The 24,982-nt window shown below is 43.0% G+C and overlaps 1 protein-coding gene across 3 annotated transcripts in view; it reads right to left on the reverse strand.

The window, feature by feature from the left end:
- Nucleotides 1–15,241, reverse strand: part of CENPU (centromere protein U) — a 427,790-nt gene extending 412,549 nt beyond the window's left edge. The window contains exon 1 of one of the 3 annotated variants that reach the window (XM_069199521.1): nt 14,748–15,241. The gene's annotated coding sequence lies outside the window, so the exon portion shown is untranslated. Of the gene's footprint in view, nt 1–14,737 lie in introns of all 3 variants that reach the window. The other 2 variants (XM_069199511.1, XM_069199530.1) reach the window with 2 other exon arrangements.
- Between the last annotated feature and the right edge of the window lie 9,741 nt (nt 15,242–24,982).

Here is a 24,982-nt window from a genome sequence, read left to right on the forward strand (position 1 = left end):
AAGCGCCTATTTTTTGGTTTCGCTTTAGGCTATAGGCTAAGAAACTGTTTGTTAATAATGACATTTGTCCTCTTGCATGTCAGCCATTCATATTCGGAGACAGAGAACAAGCCCAATCTCTTGATTTCATTATCCCATTGAATTGTGTGTGTTTGCATGCATAGAAAAGTGTTCTTTCCACGCTTTGGCAACTAAATTTGTATCTCATAATTATAGTCTTTTCAGTCCATACTTAATAAGAGCCATCTGATAACTGCTCTTAATGGGAGAATGGCCAATGTCCAGTTCCAGGGCAACTGTAGGAAAGCTTGAGGGCATCTTGAGCCATGATTTCCAACATTTCCACTAGAAGCATCCCCCACAGCTCTGCTCCATACGAGATTTAGACTTCCAACTTTCCTGTGGAAGATTTTGTTAATAAAATTGGAAAAAACGATAAAATGTATGTGTATCCTTCTTGAGGGCAGCTTTTGTTTAGCTTCTGCCACTTTCAATTTGATAAATCTATTTTCTTTTTCTTTATTAGGGATTTAAATCTTGATCTTGCAGTCCTTATTACCTATCTGAAGGACTCACTGCAAAGCACTATTTGCAATACTAGTTTCACTACTATGCATTCTTCATCAAACTACCCACTCTTTGCCAACATTTTTTGTTGTCTGAGGTTTTTTGAACGTGCAAGTACTTGACACAACTGGGGTCAATAATTTCAACAAAAGAACATAGACGGATAACGTGGCTATATTGCCAAGTCCTTCAGTATTCATTTCATATAAGACTGTTGATGATTTTAATGCCCAAACTTCTATGCTAAATTCTAATTTTGGGTTCCATCATATTGTGATATGACCCCCTAAGATCCCATGTGTTGTTTACATCTTACATTTCCCTTGATTCTGAGGATATTTTGTTTCTTAATTCCAGGAGTACAGGATAATGATCACTTTCCAGTTTACATTGCACCTTCAGATTGATCAAATATAATCAATCACAGATTGTGCTCTACGAGGATTGTATACAGGCATGTTAAAATCTTCATTTTCACACGAATCTCTGGCCCAAATAGGGCATTAAATTTACAAAAATAAAGGGCCTAACGTTTGCCTCTGACAAACTTTGACGTATCTGGGAATGTGTGTCTAACTGACAGGAGGCCACATGCTGTTTTCAGTTCTATTATAGCCTTAGAACCCGCCGTAGCAGGCTCTACCGGCTATTAAAGGCCCGCTCCCCGTGTTAAATGCCCGAGCGGAAGGCGAGGGCATTTAACAAGGGAGAGGGACTTTAATAGCCAGTAGAGCCCGCTACGACGGGTTCTAAGGCTATTAGAACATTCTGCCACTCAGGGCAGAATGTTCTATTAAAAAAAAAATAATTCACGGAGTCCGAGGGGATTAAAATCCTCTCGGGCTCCGTGAGGTTTTGTTCACAGCTGTTGCTGTGAACAAAGCGAACATTGGAATGTTGGCGCCTGAGGCTTTTACCGGCCAGTAAAAGCCCGCAGCACTCCATTGTTTTCAATGGAGCCCCCAGCATTCCAATGTTCTAATATTGATTCATCATCATTCCCCCCTTCTCCCATCTTGCAACTGAAGCCACCCCAGATTACTGTGTAAACTTTGGACTGGCAAGGGAGATGCAGTGTTTCCTTGATGCCAATTAGGAGGTGTGTGATGCCTAGCATCTTTTTTTGTTGGGCATAGATATTTATTATTCTTAGGCAGGAACTGTTTAGGAGTTGGATATCGACAACTTGTAGATTTTCAAGGATATCATCCCATGCTTTGGAAGAAATGCATGTCAGATCTGTGTGATACTTCAGTCCACCACAGTTTCTTGTTTTCTCCAGCTCTTGTGACAATTTCGAATGGTTAATATAACCAGGGATAACCCAAGGAGTTGAGGTCCACATTTTTTTAAGTATTGTTACGTCATACGTTTTTAGGTAGTTTAGGACGTCACTGTTACCCATTTTATAGGGCATTCCTGCAACATCCCAGAGATTAATAAAATGTTTGGTTTACTTCCGCAATGTTTGGAGTCCCGGTTAATATGGCATGTGTTTAGTCAATCTAATTTGATATTGTGTATTGAGTCCAAGGTGTGTAGGGCCATAGGCTTATCTTCTAACACTTCGCCTTCTGCCATTTTATGGCCAACTAGGATTATTTTTTCCCCATCATCTGCCACAATACTGCAATTTCAATTTCCTGTTTGTCTCATCATTCTTAAATACATGTACTTTCGTACTGCTGACTTTGTTTAATCTGTCTTGCTCCTCAACCGGGGCGATTTAATGACAGCCGGCATCATTACATCTTGTGAGTGTAAGAATATGCCCTTCCTTACATTTGATTCAAGCAAGATTCTGGAGGCTGAGAAGAGATTCGCTACTGGCATAGTCCTACACATGTAATGTATTAGGTCTGTACTTCTGTGCCATCTAGGATGCAACTGTTTTTTCTGTCCAAACTAGTTTAATGGTGTTTCACAATCTGCAAGTCATTCATCTTGACACCTAATTTGTTGGTAGCATTAGTGAGTTACAGGAGTTGAGTTTAGAGCTTATTACCCATGCTTAAGATTGTAGCTCGGTCCAGCTCGTAGAGAGGGTGAAAAAAATTTAAAGCCATTTCAGTTGGTAGCTGATACTACAAACATTGGTCAGATAGCGCACAGACACATCCTCATGTCTCTAAAAACAAAGCATTTCCTACCTGGTCTCAACAAAAATCAACCTCTGTCTGATTCGTTTTTATATTGCTTCACAAAAATCCATCTCCCGTTCCTAAACAAACCTTTCAGACAGCAGCCAACAACCTTAACCATCATTGGATGTACGAGAGTTTTTGTTGCAAGCTCTACAACAGCTTTTCCCCTGGAGGAATACGGAGAGAATCAGCAGTTTCTACCCATAATAAGGCTCTGAAACTGTGCTGTGAGCAATTTGGAAAATGCACATGGGGGTTCAAATTCAGATTAGCCAACGGTTTGCGCCTCAGTACTGTTCAGAGATGTCTGTAGCGCACTTGGGATTTAAATGAGGATTGTTTATAGGCACGGGGAGTGGGTGCCCAGGAGGTTAATCGATGTGATAAGGCAGCTTGTCTGCTGTAAGTTGGGGTGGGCAGAACTCTACAGAATCACACAGAGTTTTTATGTAACACCGCAGAATTTTTCAGAGTAAAACTCCACAAGTTCCTCCCACCCCCAATGCCAACAAACATCTTTGGCCTATTTGCTGCTTGTCGAGGGTCTGGACAGACAGTAAAATAAATAAATTGTCCAAATGTCTGCTGGTAATGAAATGTGTTCCTCTAATACTAAAGAAAGCACATGCATACACGTTTTTATTTCTTTGGGGAATCTACCTATCATTTTGTTTTCTGTGGAAAGCATATGTACTATTAGCAAGCATTTCTTTGGCTTTTTGGGATGTGCTTTCCACTATGCACAACACTTCAGCATAAGTTGGATAAGCCAGTAACTTTAATTTATTGTTTGGCAATGAAGCTGCAAACGTTGCCCTTCTGTATTTAATACAATTATATAAATGCATATTGTTTTGTTTTCATAATGCTAGCTTTTTCCCCCAACGTACTCAATCATGCACGTGCTTTTATTTTACGAAAACATAATAAAAATGTTTAATTCCCAATTGGCTCTGGACCATCATGTAAGGGAGACCATATATCGTTTTTTTTCAAACACCAGTTTTCTTCTTAATAATCACCACATGAACTGGATTATTGGGAACCCTATATAAAATAGTACATGTCGTAGGCTGCTGGGGATGGAACCTGCAGTAAACAGCTCAATGGTCATAACTGCCTCATGTCTCTATGCAACTTTAGTTGGTTGTATGCCTTTACCTTGCAAAGTTATTATACTTAAGGTAAATATATATATGTTTAATGAAAAAACAAAGGTTAAAGCTAAGTTTTAGTTAGGAAAACTTTATTTATTCTTTCTATACAAACCCAGCTGAAAATATATAAACTTTAGACATTCTAAAGTTGTAGTTATTAATTAAATATCTAATTTAAGCATCACTAACTTACATTTATAATTTATGCACCACCTTCAATATATTACATATATTGCTCACTTCTGTACACAGTCTTGCCCCACCACCAACTACACTACATTAACTATAACTCACCGCTATACCATGAACTGTGTTCTCCAAAATGATGTAATTTGAGATGTAATAAGAGTTATTATGACTGCTATGATTTCACATGCTATAAGTCACATAATATGCAATGTTTTAACTAATGCACGGAGAAGGAGTGAGTTATCGTTAAATTTTGTTTGGTGAGTGATGCGACAAGACTGCTTATGGCGGTGCATGGCGTATAGTAAATTGAATGTGGTGCATAAATTATAAACGTAAGTTATACCTGGTGATGCGTAAATTAGAAATGTAAGTTAGAACTATAACTTTAGAGTTTAGAACACTAATATAGTTTAAGGTCCTAAGGGAACTATAGCTCATGCCATCACCATGCCTGATTTTCTCATCAATAATTTCATTGCAAACGCTGCAGTGATATTATTAATAATATCTTAGATTTAATGGGTGATGTAATATGTGTAGAGCTTAGCAGTTATAGTTACTTCAGAGCACAAATTACAGTTACCAGAACTGACTATAACTGGTGAATTTCTGTGGTTTTTTCACGTTTAAAATGTTATGGTGTCACTGAAATTCCCACCTAACTGTAACGTTAAGCTTCAGTTTTTTCAGTTAATTTCTAGTTTGTTTTTTTTTAACGTCAAGTAACCTTTTGTTACAATAAGTAAAGAACCTTTTCCTGTGTGCTCGGTGGAGGGGTTGGCCACAGGACCTGGCTTGCGGCCAAGCCCTGCGTCCAACCCCCACTGCAGGCAGCCTTTGGCCGTGTGCAGCAGGGTTGGCCACAGGGCCTGGTCTCCAAGAGATCTGCGGATCCTCCGCAGCGTGAAATATACAGCATTTTTTAGCATTAATGGCTCAAAAGCCACTAAACAGATTTACACCAAATCACATACACAAAACACTTTTTCTGGCTGGATCAAGGTCTGGCCATCGGGCCTGCAAATCTGAATATGCTCTAGAACCCACATCCGTTTTTTAGTAAAGTGTGCCCCTAAGCAAATCACCTGCACTTGCATGGGACAATAATTGTTACTGCCTTTGAGAAATGTTTACTTGAGCCAATGCTTGCTTTAGAACTAATGTAGGAATCTGGGGCACGTGTCAACTTGTTGCCTGAGCTTGAGGCATCCTCATGACTCAGACTGGGTGTGATCAGGTACAGCAGCATTATGACTCAGACTGGGTGTGGCCAGGTGCAGCAGGTATTTAAAGCCATACCAGTCTTGAGGTGATTGCTTGCTGTCAGAGGTCTTCACATGCAGAGTAGGATTCTCTGCTCCTCCGTGCTTATTCATAGATTGTGTATTCCACAGCACAGCATCGCGACTGCCAATCCAAGAAAAGAAGAGATCAAGTGATCAGCGTCATAAAAGGCGGTAACACCTTGCACACACTTGAAAAGCTTCTTACTGGTTACTTCTGATAGTTGAATGCTGGATGTTCAGACAGGCAGTGCTCATTAGAAGGGCATGTTATTAGTGTCCTTGGTTACTTTAATACTTGCTGTCTGCTGAATAATAACGCTCATTGTTGTTAGCTTGCAATGACAGTACAGATTTGAGCGCATGTTGGCCAATTGTTATTTTAAAGATGAACATGTTTGTTATAGTTAAGTTTTATATAGCCTTTTTGTGATACCAATAATTGCCTATGATAAAGAACACTCTGTGCTTGGCATACACTAGTTTTAAAACGTGAATTAAAGTTCTGTTATTTCCATGTTCAATTGTCACTGTAACAGTGATGACACCAATTACATATGAAAGTGAGCTTTAGTATATTAACCCTATGCTCTCAGTGTGTTTAAACCACTGAACTGTGTTCTTTCCAATACTAACAAGCTGCACTGATTAATCCCTGAATATCTGAGAAATCTAAATACTTAAGAATTGATTTTCATTCTTTATTGCCTGTTATATGTCTATGATTGGCAGTGTGACTGTGTTTTAGAAAGTCTCATCAAGACCCAACGAGCAAGACGCACACTGAATTTCTGGAACCCTCTAGATAGGTCTTCCACTGGGGCCACATTGACTTGGGAACAAGGTGGGAATACATGTAGATAGTATAGAAGGCTGAACATGTTATCTGGTTGCAGGTTCCATACTGTTTCTTGAAGATCCCTAGAGAGAGAGGAGAGCCATCAATAGCAGGAAAGGGGACCCTGACAGGTACACCTAGTTTGTGGGAATTGGCAAAGAGTAGTTTTAGTATATCGATTACATGAAAAGTGTTACTTGACTAAATGTTTAATTCATCATAGGAGATAGCTGCTCTTTGTAGACCACCGCTAGTCATCCTAATCCTGCCAGGCGACGTCCGTGTTTCTATCTCTCTCTCTCATCAATCCCGTTTCCCCCATAACGTTACCATGCCATCAAGTAAGTGGGAGGCCCGCAATGTCTAGGTGGAGTTGGGAACAAGCAACTTGGGTCTGCATTGTGTGTCTGTGGAACGAACAGTTAGTGCTCGACACTAGCTTTCTGGCAAATTTAGTGTAGATTTGTTTAGAGGTTTTGGGCTGTCAATGAGTCTAAAGTGCATACAGAAAAATAAATGGGGAAAACATGTTCTCAACCCCCCCCCTTTTTCCAAACTAGTCAAATGGTAGCACTTTTTTAAAAAGTGTGTGTGTGTTTTTTCTCAGAAATGATGTCCTTTAATTTATCATAGGTGTTGCTATGAATGCTGTCATTTTATATGCTACAAGTCATAAAATGGGCAAAGGTATACCCAGTGTGTTAGAAATTGTGTCTCTGCTTGGCAGGGATATGCACCCTGTCCAAGTAGGGACCACAATCCTAGTCAGAGCAAGTCAGGTACATAACCTAAAGTAACCTGTGCTCACCCTCTGGTAGCTTGGCACAGGGAAGTCAGGTTTAACTTAAGATAAAATGTGTTATGTATTTGTGCAACATTTAGATTACAATAACACAGTGAAAATACCGCAAAAAGACTCCACGCCAGTTTTACAAAAAACAGAGAATATTTATCTGAGTAAAACAAGACTAAAACAACAAAAATCCAATCAGTAGACATCGAGATATGAATTTACAAAGAGTAAACTAAAAATAGTGCTTAGAAGTCACTGGCACTCAAAAGGTTACTTAAGGTTGCGAGGGACCGGTGCAAATCCGAAGTTCAGACTGACCTCAGTGGAGGGTAGGCTGGCTACAGAATCCACGCAGGGTCTGCTGAAAAAGTACCTTGGCTGGAGCAAGTGTCGACTTTGAGGAGCAAATGCGAAGGCGTTGCAGCAATATTTGCCACACAGTCGAGTTCCTGCGTTGTCGTCGAGCACCACGGAGGTGAATGCAATGCGTCGTCAAGCCGCACAGAGTGTCATCATTGGGCCTTGCAGGTAGTGAATTCGTGGTCGTCAAACACCCTCTGCGTCAGCATCAGAGGGTGATGCGTCTGTTCAAACCGGGGCAGTGGTGATGATGTGTTGGTTTTTAGCAGAAGTATCTATAAAACCCACTTCTGGGGCCCAGAACTGGAGGGGGCACCTCAGGGAAGGGTAGGACTCACAGATTTCAGGATCCAGCAGCACCAGGAGAGTTGCAGGCAGTCTTTGATGTCCCTGAGAATGCAGGAGAACAGCAAGCCCTAGCAGAAACTTGGGCTGAAGGATGTCGAGAGCAGATTTAGTCCCTCTCACTCCCAGGAAAGAAGCAGCAGGTCAACACAACAATGTAGGTAGCAAAGTGCCAGTTCCTCCTACAGCACATCAATCAGCAGGCCAACACAACAAAGCAGTTAGCAAAGTGGTGGCAGTCCCTCCTGTAGCACAGCAGTCTTATTCCAGGAAGAATGTCCTTGGTTCCAGCAAAGTTCTCCTTTGGTGGGGTTTGGGTTCCTGTACTTATATTCAATTGAGCCTTTAAAGTGAGGGAGACTTCTAAGAGAGGCCTTTGAAGTGCACAGGGTCCCTGCCTTTCCTTCCCTGGCTCCAGACACTGTGCAGGGGTTATGCAGCCCTTTGTGGGGGGGAGGGAGGGACAGCTCTACTCAGGTGTAAGTGCCGGCCCCTCACACCCATCAAGCCCAGGAAGATCCTTCAGCCTGATGATAGGCCATCAGAATGCAAATGTCACACCCCAGCTCTCTTTGTGTGTGACTGTCTAGAGGGAATGCACAAAGCCCAGCTGTCATCCACCCCAGGTGTGTATTGAGGAACAGACAGAGGTGCAGAAAAGTTAAAGTAAGAAAATGCCAACTTTCTAAAAGTGGCATTTTCAGACTTACAATTTTAATTCGACTTCACCATAAGTTGTGATATTAAATTGTGAATCTAGACACACCAAATTCTAAATGTCTACACTTAAAGAATGATTCAAGGTAACACCAACATTAATCTATGGGAGGGATAGGCCTTGCAGTAGTGAAAAACAAATGTAGCAGTTTTTCACTATGAGGACATGTTAAACTTAAAAGTACGTGTCTAACTTTTGAAATACACTGCCCCAAGGCCTTGAGGCTAACTAGGGCCTCCCTTAGGGGAGGCATATGTAATAAAGAGGAAGGCTTGTGCCTAGCAAGTGTCTGCACTTGCCAGGTTGTAATAGCAGTTTAAGACTGCACGCACAGGTTCTGCAGTGGCATGGCTGAGACCACGTTTAAAGACGTTTAAGGAGCTACTGTAGTGGGTGGCACAATCAGTGCTGCAAGTCCACTACACATCTAGTGTCCCTGGGCACATCTAGTTCGCTTTACTAGGGACTTACAAGAAAACTAAATATGCCAACTGGGATAGACCAATGTTACCATGTTTGAGAGTACAGAGCACCTGCACTTTAGCACTGGTCAGCAGTGGTAAAGTGCACATAATCCTAAAGCCAGCAAAAGTGAAGTCAGAAGAACAGGAGGCTAGAAGGCAAAAAGTTAGGGGAAACCACGCCAAGAATACCAGGTCTAACACCCTGCATGGTAGAGTGGTGAGTTATAGTTAATGTAGTGTGACGAGTGAGGTGACAAGACTGTCTCGTCAAAGTCCTTTCCTTGTGGAGCTTCGAGCTATTTTCAAGCACAGCCCAACCTAGCATTCTGGGTAATGCCAACTCCATCTCCTCACTATTTCAGTACTGGAAAGAAAAAAATGGGATCCAACTGAAAGAAACAGAGCAAATATGTTATGCATAAATCAAGCCCGATATGGTGTTTTCCACAGTCTTCCACTGTCTGCCATTACAACTTAAATGCCCACAAACCAGTGACACTACATCTACAGACAGACAAAAGCTACATTTTGCAGATACGTCCCACTGTCAACTTGAAACCACAAAGAAAGCACCATGGTCCTGTGACATTCTTCATTTGTGGCTAGCATTAACAGCCAACATTAAAGTGCTGGTCCTCAGCTGATGTACTTTTTAGGTCTCACCCACAAGGCCCATGCACTGTGCTGCAAGACGTATTGTTTATAATGCAATACATTTACAACCCGCCAACATTATACCATTAGTTGTTTTCATTATCACTCTCATTTGAAATATTTGTATTACTTGGCTCCAGTTGACTTCCCAACCTTCCTTTTTCTTTCTCCACCCTGAGGCACAGACCAAGTACGTGTTCTTCCTCATCTTTTTGCAACACACTACTTTTTTATGTTATAAGGGGTTCAGTATTATTCCCTGGTGTGCAATGTACTTTCCTACTTTAACACAGACAGACGGCTTCTTAATTATGTAAAGCAGTGGTTCCCAACCTGTGGTCCGGGGACCCCTGGGGGTCCGCAAAGCCTCCTCAGGGGGTCCGCGACTCCTTCAAAAATTAAATAACACTATCAGATTAGGTCCCCAGCTTTCAGTAATGATTCATTTGGGGGCCCCTGTATTCCAATAATGATTCATTGGAGGTCCCCGATTTCCAGTAATGATAAAGTGGGGGTCCACAGAAGTCAAAAAGGTTGGGAACCACTGATGTAAAGAGATTCAGGTACAGAATAGGCACATCCCAGAAGCCGGTACCCAACCGGCATGTAACTCTATAAAATATTAAAACTATTGACCTGGGAAAAGAATTCAACAGCCATCACAGTTGATCCGTAGGTCATCAGATAAGGAGATTTATTCCAATTTTCAACCAAATGATAAAGCTTGTTGTCACTATGGACACATAAAATCACAGAATCCACGTGTGGAATTTAATAAGATGTACGGTTACAGCCAAACTGTGATGCACATTGAATTATTTTCCCAGATCAATCCACTCCACCCTACGCCACTCCACACAATGCCACTCTACTCTACTCCCCCCTACACCACTCGACTCTACTTCACTCCAAACAATGCCACTCAACAGCACGCTATGGCAGTTCACTCTTCTTTACACCACTCCAAACAATCCCACTCTACTGCACTCTGTTCAACTCCACTCTATGCTGCCCTACTCCATCCCACTCTACATTACACTTTTCAATGCCACCCTACTCTATGTCACTCCACACCACTCTATTCCACCCCAATATACTCCATACCAATTGTCTCTACCCCAAGTCATTCCATTCCAGTCTACGAAACTCTACACTACTCTACCCTACACCACTCTACCCAGTCCATCAATCAATCAAACAAGATTTGCGAAACACGACTAATCACCCTCAAGGGCATCAAGGTACTTGCAGCTCTCAGCTGCTCCTTCGAATAGCAGGTCTTGAGGCCTCTACATAATGTCAGATGAGGGCGATGGCCTGGAGATATGTGGGGGGCTGCTCCAGGTTTCTGCTGCTATGTGGGAGAAGGTACATCCTCCACTTCTGCTTCGGTACATGCTTCGAGTGTGGGTAAGCGATGGGGAGGCGGAGCTTAGTCTTCGCGGTGGTTGGTGGAAATTCAGGTGGGTCCTTGTACAAAGAATGTCCTGAGCACTCAAATTAACACAAAGGTGGTCATTATGATGTTGGCGGGCCACACCGCCACATAAAGAACACCTTGAGGGCCGCCATTGGCAGCCCTCACTCACCGCCAGGCTGCCTCCGTCAGGCAGCCTGGCGGTGGTCGGAATCATTATCCGACAGGGCAGCGGTGCTGCCCCTCGGATAATGATCCCTAATCCTCCAGCCTTTCCCTGGCGGGGAAACCTGCCAGGGAAAGGCTGGCGGAGGGGGAGGCCCTGTCCAGTGCCCCATCGCGCAGGTCACTGCCCAATTTTCTAGAATACGTGAAAAAGTGTACACATTAGCCACAGCCAGATTCCATAGTAGTATAATATATCCTAAATTCTAAATGTTATGCACATTTTTTTGTATTCTTGGTCTTTTTTGTATACCGTGCAAACTATGTCTTAAGGCTTTGGAGCACTTTACATGAGCACCAGATTGAATTACATTACTCCATGTCAGGTCAATTTTTTAGGTTTCGCCAGCACAGCGTTTGCAAAGTCTTGTAAATTAAAATAAAATCTTAAAGAGGCTTAGAACCCACCCCCAACTTAACTGAACTTGCCATTCGTTTATTCCAACACTGCTCTAATTTAGATGGTTCTCATTGGACAGCACGTCATCCTCTTTCACTTCTGCTCTTGGGCTGCTGTCCATGCCTGGCGTGCAGCTTGGACTAAGTACAGCTTCTGGACACAGGCCAGCGGCCAGTGTCCTTCCACTGCCTCCACACCCTGAAGGTACTTTTTTTTATTGTTTTGTATGTTATCGACCACTCCCTGCAAGTGCATCTGTAAGCTATCTTCTCTACACCCCAGCGCTCTTCCCACTTTGTTCCTGCCAGGCCTGATATCCTTCTTAATGCTTCTTTCAATTTGTGCCTAAAAATGAACTTATATCAGAGCGCATACTACCCAGGCTAAGATCCTTGTTCATGACCTGTTGGAATACGCTTCTTTACCACCAAACACATGCTCAATACCAACTACTCAACACCAACAGGGAAGGAAACCCAGCGATGCTGGGAGTGCTGCAGTATTGCCACAAAACAAAGTGACATGTCCAAGCGCCACCTCCTGCCCCTGGGGAGCGATTACAGCTACAGCAAAAAGCAGAGCAATACTTACGGGTGAGACTGGGTATAAGTCCTGGCTGCACTCACCAAGCAGGTGTGATGGCCACGCCCCAAAGCCTCTTTCATGGGTGCTTGAATATGTATCTTGCCGCTGCAATATTAATTGAATCACAATTACTACCTGTGTCAGGTCAGCCTGGTGGGCTTTTTCTTCAGTCTGTTCAGTTTGGCGATCTGCAGGGCCATGGCTGATTGTTGGACAAGTTTCCCATTGCTGCAAGATCGTGGTGCGTAATACTACACTGTGTTTATAAAGAGTAGTGTTTGGCTATTACTTGTGCTCTTGGCATTTCATGTTGCGTACGAATGTAATGTGGGAAATAGTAAACCTTTTTTCATGTGGTTTCGCCTCTGGGGATTCGTAGATTTTGCAATATGAAACCTAACTCGAGTGAATTTCATGTTCACTCTCAACTGTCTTGAAGGAGGTGTTATTGCGTTTAACTCCACACTTTGTAACTCTCTGCCGAATCCGAAGGGTCCTTTACAGTTCTGGGTCTGGTCTGACATCTATGGAAGCAACCAAGTAGCTTCCTTTCCTTGTGGTCTTGTGTTTCAGTCGTGGAGTCTTCATATTGTGGTGCTTGCACTGTTCTATTTCCTTCTCTGTGGTAGTTCATTGCTTAGCTGTGGTTTGATCGTGTTGTGGTCCATTTCCATGTTGATGACTAATGTTTGGATGTCACTGGGAGTGTTGAGGATGACTCCATGGTCTGTTGTTAGAAGCTGTGGGACTGCCTGCACCTTGGTGTTTATCTGTATCGTATCAATACATCTGTTACCAGAAAACCTGGAGTAAAGCGGTTTGTGGATGGCCGCACCCCACATTACAGCCGCAGGCAGTGGAATTTAGCATTCCTAAAGGATCTGTGTGGCCGCATAACCCTGCCGGCACTGTGTGGTAATGATAAAGCCACAACCCAAGCTGCTGGAGCACACATACCGTGCCTGCCTGAAGTGATTGTAGCACAAACTTTAAGTATGAGGAGGCATGTCTTCCGCTGTACTTTAGAACCAATGTACTGCAAAATAAAACAAGTAACGTGGCAGAAAAAGTGAGGGACCGGACGGGAGCACAAGGCACAAAAAGGAGTGGGAGGGGCATGCAGCGACATAGGAGAAGGTGGGAGGGACGAATGCAATATTAAAATGCAAGCAACCACAGGCACCTAAGCTGAACAAAGGCAAACAGTAAGAGGAGCAGAAAAACAAGAAAAAAAATAGTCTGCCAAACAACAGAAAACAAACCAAAGCGTAGTCATACAGTACTTGGTCACTGGTCCCTGAGAGAAGAAACGAGGGACAAAGAAGCAGGACTGACCAATAGCAAGCACAGATTTTTAAAGGACACTGAAACAAACAAATGAAATCGCTTTAAGCCCACAGGAAGTATACTAAAGTATACAAGATGTCATAGGCTCATGTTCATCCTAAAAAGGTGTTGTCAATGTGGAATGTCTCTATGTGGTTAAAACGTGGCAGCCATAACTGCATTGCCCCTGGCACCAAGGTAATAATAATAGTGATAAGTCTCCTCAGTGTCACATGATTTATCATCAAATTGTTAGCTTTAAATATATTTTGGAAATTCAGCCATTTTTGTCAAGCATTAAGTTTTGATTTCAGATAACACACATTTTTACATCCCAACTGTATACTTTTAAATTGTGGTATACATATATTAATGCACTCATGTGTAACCTTTTGATGTAGAAGGCCGGATTGCACATAGGAGGGTTACTTATGTATGGCTACCAGTAGCTCATGAGCTGCTAATTGGAGAAACTCCTGGAGTAACCGACTTTCTTGGGGGTGGGTGAAGGCTGTGGAGAATACAGCATGATCCCCTTTTCGGGTAAGCCCCCCACCTCTCCCTTTTCGTATTGCTCGATGTCCTAGGGTGTTAACGGGTCTAACGCCACTAGATGTTTTTTATTTGAAAGCCTCAAAGCCAGGAATACACGTTTCCTGTCCTTTCCCATTAACCTAATGCATTCATTGTGAGCATTGTGTTTGTAAAACTGCACTAGCTTGCGAAACCTCTTGTATTAAAAAAACAGTGACGAAGCCAAAAAAAATGCGGGCGTGAAACCTATTGGCTTTACCAATTTTTTTAAGTTCCCCAGGACTCGAACCTGGTTCCCGAGTTCCACAGTAGGCAGCTCTGGCCATTAGGCCAAAAGTCCTCCTCCAGCTGCCTATTTTATCCTATGCATAATGTAGTTTTAAAACAATGACTTCGTTATTCACAATACTTTCTTTCACAGTCTGCGACATCATAGCACTTCACCCTTGAGGTGATCCCATTAAACATAGTTTTATAAAGTAAAATATTTCGTTTCCCATCAATTAGTTTAATTTGCACTTAAGGTGTGTGCTTATCCTACATAAGCTAGTTGAAAGTGAAAAGCCAACAAAATAGTTACAGAATGTTTTGTTCTTTTCATCCACGTTCTTGATCCCGCCCTCACACTCACTGACTCCACCCCCTTTGCACTCAGGATCGCAGTACCCAGACTTTTTTTTACGCACTTCAGCCGCTATCAGCAAACAGAAAATACACTGGAGAGGTTGCACGTACCTTAGCCTACCTCGCAAATTCCAAGGACCAGCCCTATCAGCTTGCAACAAGGATCCTCAACACTGCCCTAGAACAAGAGTCTCACGACCAGACGTAGGTCTGTGGTAACTGCAACGAGGTGGCCAGAAAGTGTGCGCACATGCCCACGCAGGGATCCGAGGCGGAACACAGATCGTGTTTGAAAAGGCGAATCCCGCTGACAGGGAGACCCAGACAGAGTAGTGCGTTGACTCGAAAGAGTGTGCGTGCTGTTAGCAGCCTGGCTTCAACGTATTGAGTGCAACTGTGGCGGCCATCTTGAAAAGCTACAGTTCTTATCTTCAGCCAAGGAGAACACACAACTTCAAGCCATAATTAACTGACCATGTAGTTTCAATACACAAGACGAGAACACCATCATAAGGGAAGCTTTACTCCACCTAACCTTCCTTCGAAATATTTTCCCTACTGGAAGTTGACTAAAACAAAAACCTCACATGAAGTTAATTTCGCAGTGGCAGGTGCTGTGTAGTTGGTGTTCCGGGAATTAGGCATATCCGTGTCCTCCAAGTTCCGACCTCTGCTCTATTGGGCCGCTGTACTGTACCCCGCCCACTGAAGAACAGCTGCTGGGTTCATGACAAGTCCAGCTACGCTCCGAACTGAGCTACTACTAGAAGTATCCCTTTCGCTGTGCTTTTAGGACATGGATGCTCGCAAACATTTTCCCAGGGGCCAAAAAGTTTGGTTTGTAGTTTAGCCGAGGGCCCTAGGGTGAAACCAGAAAACATGAGATCAATCCAAGATTCCCCACTTTGTGTGATCCTAGGCAGTTTTCAGAGGACTGTCCCGGAGTCACCACGCTTTTGTTCATTTTCAATAAATGTTCCGTTTTTTAGGACAAATTTCAGGTCCACCTGCGAATCAGAAGTGAAAGGTATGCTCACAGTTCACATGCACCTTTAGAGGATTAAACACTTCTGGGGATGGAGGGGGGGGGGGGGTGGTAGTGTGCCCACGCCCACACACTTTTTTACAGGACAGGTCAGATATAAAAGTGAGACTAAGGGGGTTATTCTAACTTTTGAGGAGTGTTAATCCGTCCCAAAAGTGACGGTAAAGTGATGGATATACCACCAGCCGTATTACAAGTTCCATAGGATATAATGGACTCGTAATACGGCTGGTGGTATATCCGTCACTTTTCCGTCACTTTTGGGACGGATTAACACCTCCTCCAAAGTTAGAATAACCCCCATAATACTTTATATGTCTTAAATCTGGTCACCATATTCATTAGAACATATAAGAAGACCTTGAAATAAATGATTTCATGATGTGTACTGGGCAAAACCTTTTCCTGTTTGATTTAGTAAACTATGTTATCGTTTTATAATAACAACCTAGAAGATGCACACAACAAATGACTTGCCTCTAGATTGTGCCGTACTTTGAGTGTCACTGTTCTAAGGAATCTGTAAAGTACCCAAGGAATTCTGTTTGTCTACTACTCTGCTCTGGGTATTGCATTGTATTGTACTGCACCCATGTCAACATTTCAAAACTGGAAAGTCAAAGATTTTGAAAAGAAAATCTGGAAAATACATTTTTCCAATTGATGTCTACTGTAGCAAAGGCAATTTCAGGCAGTAGACAGCTAAAATAAAGCATTTTTAGCTTTTAAAAAATTCAGGAGTCTCCTGCCTGAATCTGACTATTGGCATGTATGGTACCGCAGATTTTACATAGCACTTAATACCCCTATGTGGATCACAGAATCTTTGGCCTTCATGGGCACTGAGCTGTGGGTGAAAAGAGGGATGCTGTCTTTGTATTTTGATCCTGTGTGGGAGGTGCTTCTGTGTCCTGCGTGATGACCTTTGAGGCATGGTTATCGTGTTACAAGATGCATCGCTTAGCAGTGTGGTGGCCAAAGCGGTTTGAGAGATGGATGCACAGATTATGGTTTTAAGTATGCTAACAGCAGGCCACTTTATGGTATTTCTTATGATCATACTCTACTTACCTGGTTGCTGCACTGGGATAACCAACTAGATATTTTGTTTAAATTTTTTATTCCTAGGTTGGCATAGTTGGAGAGACAGAAGTAGTGGGAAGATCTGCTGGGAGGAGCTTTGCTACTGACCTCCCATATCTGAATGTCTTGTAGATTTAAAGAATCAGTCCTGGAGTTTAGCTAGTTGGGACCTGCAGTGGTGGAATAGATTAGAGTCCTCTGAATGGCCAGCAGTATATAACAGATCTCTTCAGCTATACCATGCCTTTTCAGTTGGTGATGGCTGGTTTATAGGCTGACACAGTAGTGGATGATGGACAAGACCCGTAACAGATATGTTTTATGTTAGTGTAAGAGGAGTAAGCTATAGTAGACTGCCAACCACGGAGTGTTATGGTATTAGTCACGGGCGGCTCCTTCGCAATGGCAAAGGAGTGTCGCCCCACTGGCTGAGCCAGCAGCTGAAAAATAAAACAATATTTTACTATTGTTTTAGTTTTCAACTGCTGGTTCAGCCAGCAAGTGCTCCGAGGGGTTGGGTTGGGCCATGAGATGGGGGGAGGAGGAGTGGAGTGCACTAAGTGCACTTGTCAGTTCGGCCAGCCATCTTAGGCCGGCCAACCTGACATGCGCACTTAGGTTTCTCCAACTCGGCTGTGTTGCATAGCCGGGTTGGAGAAACTACACAGACCCCAGTGCACTGGCTCAGCGGCAGACCAAGCCACTCAGGCCAATCCTGACACTGCTCTCATGCTAGGCATAGCATGAGAGCCGCACCAGGATTGCATGGGGGAGCCTGTGCTGTTGTCCCAGGGACTGCTGGAACACAGGAAGAGCAGAGGAGAAAAGCGGTAGGCAGCAACAGCTGCAGCAGAATGGTACTTTAAAAAAATATATTATTTTATTTCTCCTGGTCCCACTCCCCCCCACCCTTTGAGATTTTCGGCGGCCTCCACTTTTATTAGTATTAGTGGGATCAGAAAGATTATATATGGACTGACAGCACTATAAAATACTGTGGTTAAGGGTTATATATGAATTTATATTACTGTATAATATTCCTGTTTTTTTCCTTAAGAGACGCCCCTACAGCAGCACTTTATTCAGTGGAAAATTTCCACTATTTAACCCCTTCTTAAACTATTTGGGGTGTTTCTTAACTTTCCCTGAGATGTTCCAGAACTAAAGTAAGAATACTGAATTCGACTCTTGGACTATTTTGGGAAAGTTGCACTTTAAAATGTAGAAAGTAAAAATGTTGGCTTTTCAAATATTAAATGTTATTAAAATACTACTGAGGGACAGCACTGATTGCAGCAGCACAAGTTTCCCTTTTTCGCACAGAGGCACACGTGCCGGGTGGCCCTGAGTCATGTGATAGCTTTTCTTAGCCCCTCTTTTTAGCCTATAAGTTGTACCACAGGACATGCACATTTCTATTTTAAAACAAAGTATGACCTCAAAACATTTATGTAGGGAAGACGTCCCAAAAAAATGGTGGTGTAAAGCTGACTGTACTAGGAAATAAAGCATTGGGAGCTGGATATATAGTGAATCCAAATTCACTGAGCAGCAGAAGTGAGAGAGAATCCCATTACATCCCTGGAGTGCTGGTTGTGAGCAGGGGTGCAGTCTGGGAGCTGGGTGGGTGAGCTTTGCTCAATGGACAGCTGTAGGAGGCTGGCATGGTTTTGTAGGGGGTACCTTGGGTACTTACACCTTATATGAGGTCCAGTTATCCCTTATTAGTGAAGTAGCAGTGTTCTGGCAGCTTAGGCTGATAGAGGTAGCTATAGCAGAGCAGCTTAGGCTGAACTAGGAGACATGCAAAACTCATGCAATACCACTTATAGTTACACAGTACTTATACACCAGTAAAGACAATACTCAGTGTTACCAAAATAAAGGTATTTATTTGGGTGACACAGTACCAAAAATATCTTAGAGACAATACTCCTTCTGAAGTATTATACACAATATATACACTAAACACCAAAATTAGACAAGTAATTAGTCATAGGACAGTGCAAACAATAGGAAATGCTATAGAATGCAATGGGAGAAAATAGGTCTGGGGCAACACAAACCACATACTAAGAAAGTGGAATGCGAATCACGAATTCCCCTGTAGACAAGTGTAGTGTGTGCAGAATCGCTGGGAGAGTAAGAATACAGTAAAGGTAAGTAAATTACCCCACCCCGTAGCCCAGAAAAGCAGGAGTAAAGTACTGCAAGTTTCCTTAGTACACACTACACCTTGTGATTGGGATTTTGCAGTAACCAACCAAGTCTGCAAACAACGACGGCTGGATTCCTGGACCTGAAGACCTGCAAAAGAAGGGGACCAAGTCCAGAAGTCAAAAGTAGTTCCAGGAAGGACAGGAGCCCCTGCCAACCCAGAAGAGGGTGCAAAAGAAGAGTCCCTGGTTAGTCGAAGACTGTAGGAATGCCAGCAGGTTCCTGCATGATGCAAAGGATGTCCCACTATGTGAAGATGGATGCAGACGTGATTTCATGTTGGAAGTCGCCAACAAGCCTTGGTTACGACAGAAGTGCGTTTTGCATCAAAATGGTACTGGATGGACCCAGGAGGGACCTGGGGGCCTCAACTCTGTGTGAGGAGAAAGAGGGGGCTCTCAGCACTTTAGAGAGCCCTCAGGATACCAGACAGCACCCACGGGAGTCCCAGGACACGGGGACAAAGGAGGTGCAAAATGCGGTTGGTGCAGCACAACAAAGGAAGGTCCCACACCGCCGGAGAATGCTCAGCGAGTTGAGTGTCGCAGGATGGAGTGCTGGGGACCTGGGCCAGGCTGTGCATGAAGGAATTTTGCAAATAGTGCACAGAGGCCTCAGGAAGTGAAGAAGATGCAGTACACAGGGGTACCGTCGCTCTCAGGGAAGGCAAGGTCTCACCTCCTCCAAATTGCGTTAGCTGGACCTCAGGACAGTCTATGTCAATGGGGTCCACCCTCTGTGTCCTTAGGAGCACACTCGTCGCTGTGAGAGGAGTCCAAGGGTACCGGTCGTCGTCTTGGAAGGTGCCTGCGTGAGCAGGGGAGTGACTGTCACCCCACGGGAGATTTCTTTGGTCCTTCTGGTGCAGGATGAAGACAGGGAGTACTCAGAGCATGCACACAGTGGAAACTGTTGCAGTTGCTGGCTGGAGCTGAAGTTGCAGAGGAAAAGTATCCCTTGTGGATACTTTGTTGCTGTTACAGCGGTTCCTGGAGCAGGCTGTGGTTGATCCAAGGTCAGAGGATGAAGTAGTGGTTGCAGAGGATTCCTAAAGGAAACTTGCAAGCAAAATCTGAAGAGAACCCACAGGAGAGACCCTAAATAGCCTTGAGAGGGGGATTGGCTACCTTATCAGGTAAGGACCTATTAGGAGGGGTCTCTGACGTCACCTGCTGGCACTGGCCACTCAGAGGCCTCCAGAGTGCCCCCACACCTTGCAAAGCAAGATGGCTGAAGTCTGGGACACATTTGAGGAGTTCTGGGCACTACCCCTAGGGTGGTGATGGACAAGGGAGTGGTCACTCCCCTTTCCTTTGTCGAGTTTCGTGCCAGAGCAGGGGACAAGGGTACCTGAACCCGTGTAGACTGGTTTATGCAAGGAGCACGCCTTCTGTGCCCTTCAAAGCATTCCAGAGGCTGGAGGAGGCTACCCCTCCTCAGCCTGTAACACCTATTTCCAAAGGTAGAGGGTGTAACACCCTGCTCTCAGAGGAAATGCTTTGTTCTTCTTTCCTGGGACTGGGCTGCCCAGACCCCAGGAGGGCAGAACCCTGTCTATGAAGTGGCAGCAGCTGTAGCTGCAGTGCAAGCCTCAGAGAGCTGGTTTGGCAGTACTGGGGGTCCATAGTGGAGCCCCCAGGATGCTATGAATTGGCTCCCCAATACCAGATTTGGAATGGGGGGACAATTCCATGATTTTAGACATGTTACATGGCCATATTCGGAATTACCATTGTGAAGCTATATATAGGTATTGACCTATATGTAGTGCACGCGTGTAATGGCGTCCCCGCACTCACAAAGTCCTGGGAAATGGCCCTGAACTATGTGGGGGCACCTTTGCTAGTGCAAGGGAGCCCTCACACTTAGTAAATTTGCACCTAACCTTCAGCAAGTGAAAGTTAGACATATAGGTGACTTATAAGTTACTTAAGTGCAGTGAAAATGGCTGTGAAATAGTGTGTGCACTATTTCACGCAGGCTGCAATGGCAGTCCTGTGTAAGGGTTTTTCTGAGGTCCTTATGGGTGGCAAAACAAATGCTGCAGCCCATATGGATCTTCTGGAACCCTAATGCCCTGGGTACCTAGGTACCATATACTAGGGACTTATAAGGGGGGGTTCAGTGTGCCAAATGAAATTGGCAAATGAAGTCACTAGCCTATAGTGACAAATTTAAAAGCAGAGAGAACATAAGCACTGAGGTTCTGATTAGCAGAGCCTCAGTGACACAGTTAAGCACTACACAGACACACACATTAGGCCATAAACTATGAGCACTGGGGTCCTGACCAGCAGGATCCCAGTGAGACAGGCAAAAACATACTGACATACAGGGAAAAATGGGGGTAACATGCCAAGGGAGATGGTACTTTCCCACAACAGCCGATGGGAAGAGTTGTTACAGGCAGGCTGTGGATGACAAGGGACCCTTGTCGCCCGCATAAGAGCCAGGGATGACGACCAGCCCCTCTTTCTGCATTACTTTGCAGCAGAAGTTATACTGGAGCACAGAGGATGCTGCCCAGCATTGGATTCAAAATGGCAGTGACAGCTCTCCAAAACAAGCCCCAATCTTGGTGGCCAGCTTAAGAAGAAAACCAAGATGGAAGAAATTCAATAGCAGGAGTAGTGGTTGGCATAAAGCAGTGTATTACTGGTGTCTCCTGAACAAGGCTACTGACCTTCATTGAGAAATATCAGAACCACCCCATACGAAATCGAACATGTCATGACAGCTTAAGGAGGGATCCTTGTAGATAATAGATCAACCCAGAGTCATGGAGGAACTGGCAGAAAGAAGAGGAAATAACAGATGAACACTATGGGCAGATTGTGTAAAAGTCACACAGAATGTGTTAGAAAGCATGCACTTGCTATGGATCAGATGTTTGTAGGAGGGCTTAGCTGACATAAGAAAACAAGCAGTTGCAATGCAGTGGGTCTCGCGTTTGCTCAAGTTAGAGCTACTAGCATTGTAAATTCCTAACTGGATTTTTCTTGCCACACAAACTGAAAATAAAAAGTAAAACAATTGACATAAGCGAGACGATTGAAAGCCCCACAGCAGCCATAGGCATGAGCATGAAGAAGACACACAAAAGGAAAAAGAAGTTCGCTCACAGTCAAAGTTATCAGCAAAAGTGCAATTATCCATGTAACAGGGTTGATGGCCAAAAACCACCCCAATGAGGGACAAACTTAAAGCATTTATCAATGATAACAAAGGATTTCTGAAAGGCAAGCCCATGAACGAGTGATAGTGAAGAGCGTGGTTAAAAGCCCAGATACATACCAACATGTTGGAAAAGCAGCACTTGAGCCCTGCTATGCTCGACCTAGAAAGGAGGTACTCTAGGATCAATATACATTTAGAGTCTGAGACTATCAAAAGGTGTGAGATACATGCTGGTTCTCTAGACAAATTTAGTCAATTGATGGGATGAAGTGCATGAGCAAAGCCCAAAAGAAGCCATTGCAATGCATTTCACAGGTATGGGATATGATACATGCCTCAAAATCTAAAGAAACCTCAGCAGTCCCCAATTTATAGGTTATGCTGCATGCAATCAGAAGAAGACAGTGCTGCACAAGGAGAGTCAGTAGAAATTAGTTGGAAATCATTGAACTCCCCTACTAAGGAAGACCTAAAGGCATGTTTGACAGAACATGCCTGGAAAAAAAGGATAGGAGAAACTGAGAGGGACATAACAGAGATTAAAGCAGATCTAACAAGTGTAGAAAAGAAGAAACCCAGCTGCAAAGTGTGGCATACATAATAACATTGAGTGGTGTGAGGGCACCTTTGGCTTAGCTGTGTTAGTTTTTTTTTTATAATAATAGTAAGTGGACGCATCCCTTAAGGTCGATGGACCTGTTGACTTGTTTAAATTTATAATTTGTTAGTTATAAGGCACAACAGTAGTAAACAATACAAATCATTAGAGAGTCAGTAAAGAACGCACCATGACCCATTTGGCCACGAATAACCACACCTTTTAGTATCAATTAAAATGTTTATTTCCCTTTATTAACAATGCCAGGGTCACGAAAATTAGTCTCAACACTAAATGGTACAAGTAAAGAAACATCGCAGATTGACCAAACCTTCTAAAGAATCTCACCTTAAACAATAAAAACAACAATTTCTATAGCGAAAATACTAATCAACAGCAGCAATATTTGAGCAAGAGAAATAACATAAATTTGTTCAACAATAAAATGACATCAGATCATAGGTATCGGGAAAACACCTCACTAACTTCAGATTAGCATTAACATGTTGGGCTTCATGCAAAAGTTTTAGTAACACTAATTTATAAAACATCTAGCTATGGCGCTATCAAAAAAGTAGCAGTATCTAAACAATAGCAGTTGGTACCCCAAAAACAAAAGGCAAACAACAATACACAGATCATTCATATTAACTATCCCTAGGGAATCAGCAAAACAGCTTCAGCTTCCTCAGGGAGACAGCAGCATCAGTGTCAGGACAGGAGCAGGGAAAGAGGGATGGTTTAGAATTTGGACTATAAGATCACTAAACCATCAAATCATTAGTTCAGCATTGAACAGGCAAAGTTTACTCAGAAAATAATAAAGTACCAGAACGTCAGTAGACTAACTGGTAAGGCACAAAGTGTCAAAGTGACAAGTCACACCGAGAATGTGCTTTGACAAGACAAGACCCCAAAACTCTCAACGCACAGTTGTTAAATCAAATCTCACACACGTTTGCTATTGGTCAGAAACATCAGGCAGAGAAAGAATTATCCAATTACAAAAACATTAGATATCGACAATGCACTAGGAAAGATACATCAAAACATTGGCAGTCTGATGTTTGGGTCTTCTCCATTTGCGTAGCTCCAAACTATAATAAATGTATCATCCACCTCTTCCTTCTGTCTGTAATCAGTAGGCCCTTTTGTTCGGCACATTCCAAATACGCTGCTAGTCTGTGCTGACAGAGACTGCAGAAACCTTCAAAACATGTCAGTTCCTCCAAAGAAATACATTTTATTAGTGCAAACTTCTAGACAGATATGCAACACAAACAATGGAACTCTGTTATACAACGGACATGGAATGATTTCATAAGTTACATCTTCTAGAACTTTGGCAGACAAATAACTTTTGCAGTAGCCTGGCTAGCTTGAGGCTCTGCAGTTATTAAGAATAAAACTCACATGATTTTAACCATTTATATAATGGAGCAATGCATTTGGAACACGATTATGATGCTCAATACAATATTAATAAATTCATTTGTGAAAAGACCATATACACAGGGTCTTACGTATGAAGGTGGCTAATCAAGTAGGCACATTATGTGTCACACGTTATTAATTTCAATGTTAATACATCTTATATATCCAAAACAAATGCAAAATAATTATTAATGTTCATTTCAGCGCTCACAATCCCTCCTCTGATGACTATATATGTCTTCACACTTACATCTCAAATAAATGTATTTATTTCTTTACACAGATTTCTAAAATTTGTTTCCCTCACGTTTTTATAGTTTGTCTACTTTTTTTAATTTTCCTTATATAATCTTTCTAATTGAAATTCTACCCTCCTCCGTTTCTTTTCTAATTTTCTCTTTTTGATCACATTATACATTTTGCACATACCCCATATTCCAATTATACAAATCACAATAATTGAAACCCCTTTTGTTATTTTCATTAACATCGCTTTTCCCAGATTGCCGATCCAGTTTCCCACAGCAGTCATCCCTTTGCCAGCTTTTTCCCAAACAGTGAGCTCATTTAGTTCTTTTAATTCAGTTTCATCTTTTGTTATATTGTTAATCAAGCCTCTTACTGCTATACTGTTGTCCGAAATATATGCACAACAATGACGCGGACCTAGCAATTTACAAACTCCGTCCTCTTTTGCTAAGAGAATGTCTAACGCAAGGTGATTCTGAAGAGTCATAGCTCTTACCGCAGCCATCTCGGTATCAAAAAAGATAATGGCTCCTGAATATCCTGTCAGCATGTT

The sequence above is a fragment of the Pleurodeles waltl genome, chromosome 1_2 (assembly GCF_031143425.1).
Source record: "Pleurodeles waltl isolate 20211129_DDA chromosome 1_2, aPleWal1.hap1.20221129, whole genome shotgun sequence".
In the NCBI taxonomy this organism is placed as follows: Eukaryota; Metazoa; Chordata; class Amphibia; order Caudata; family Salamandridae; genus Pleurodeles; species Pleurodeles waltl.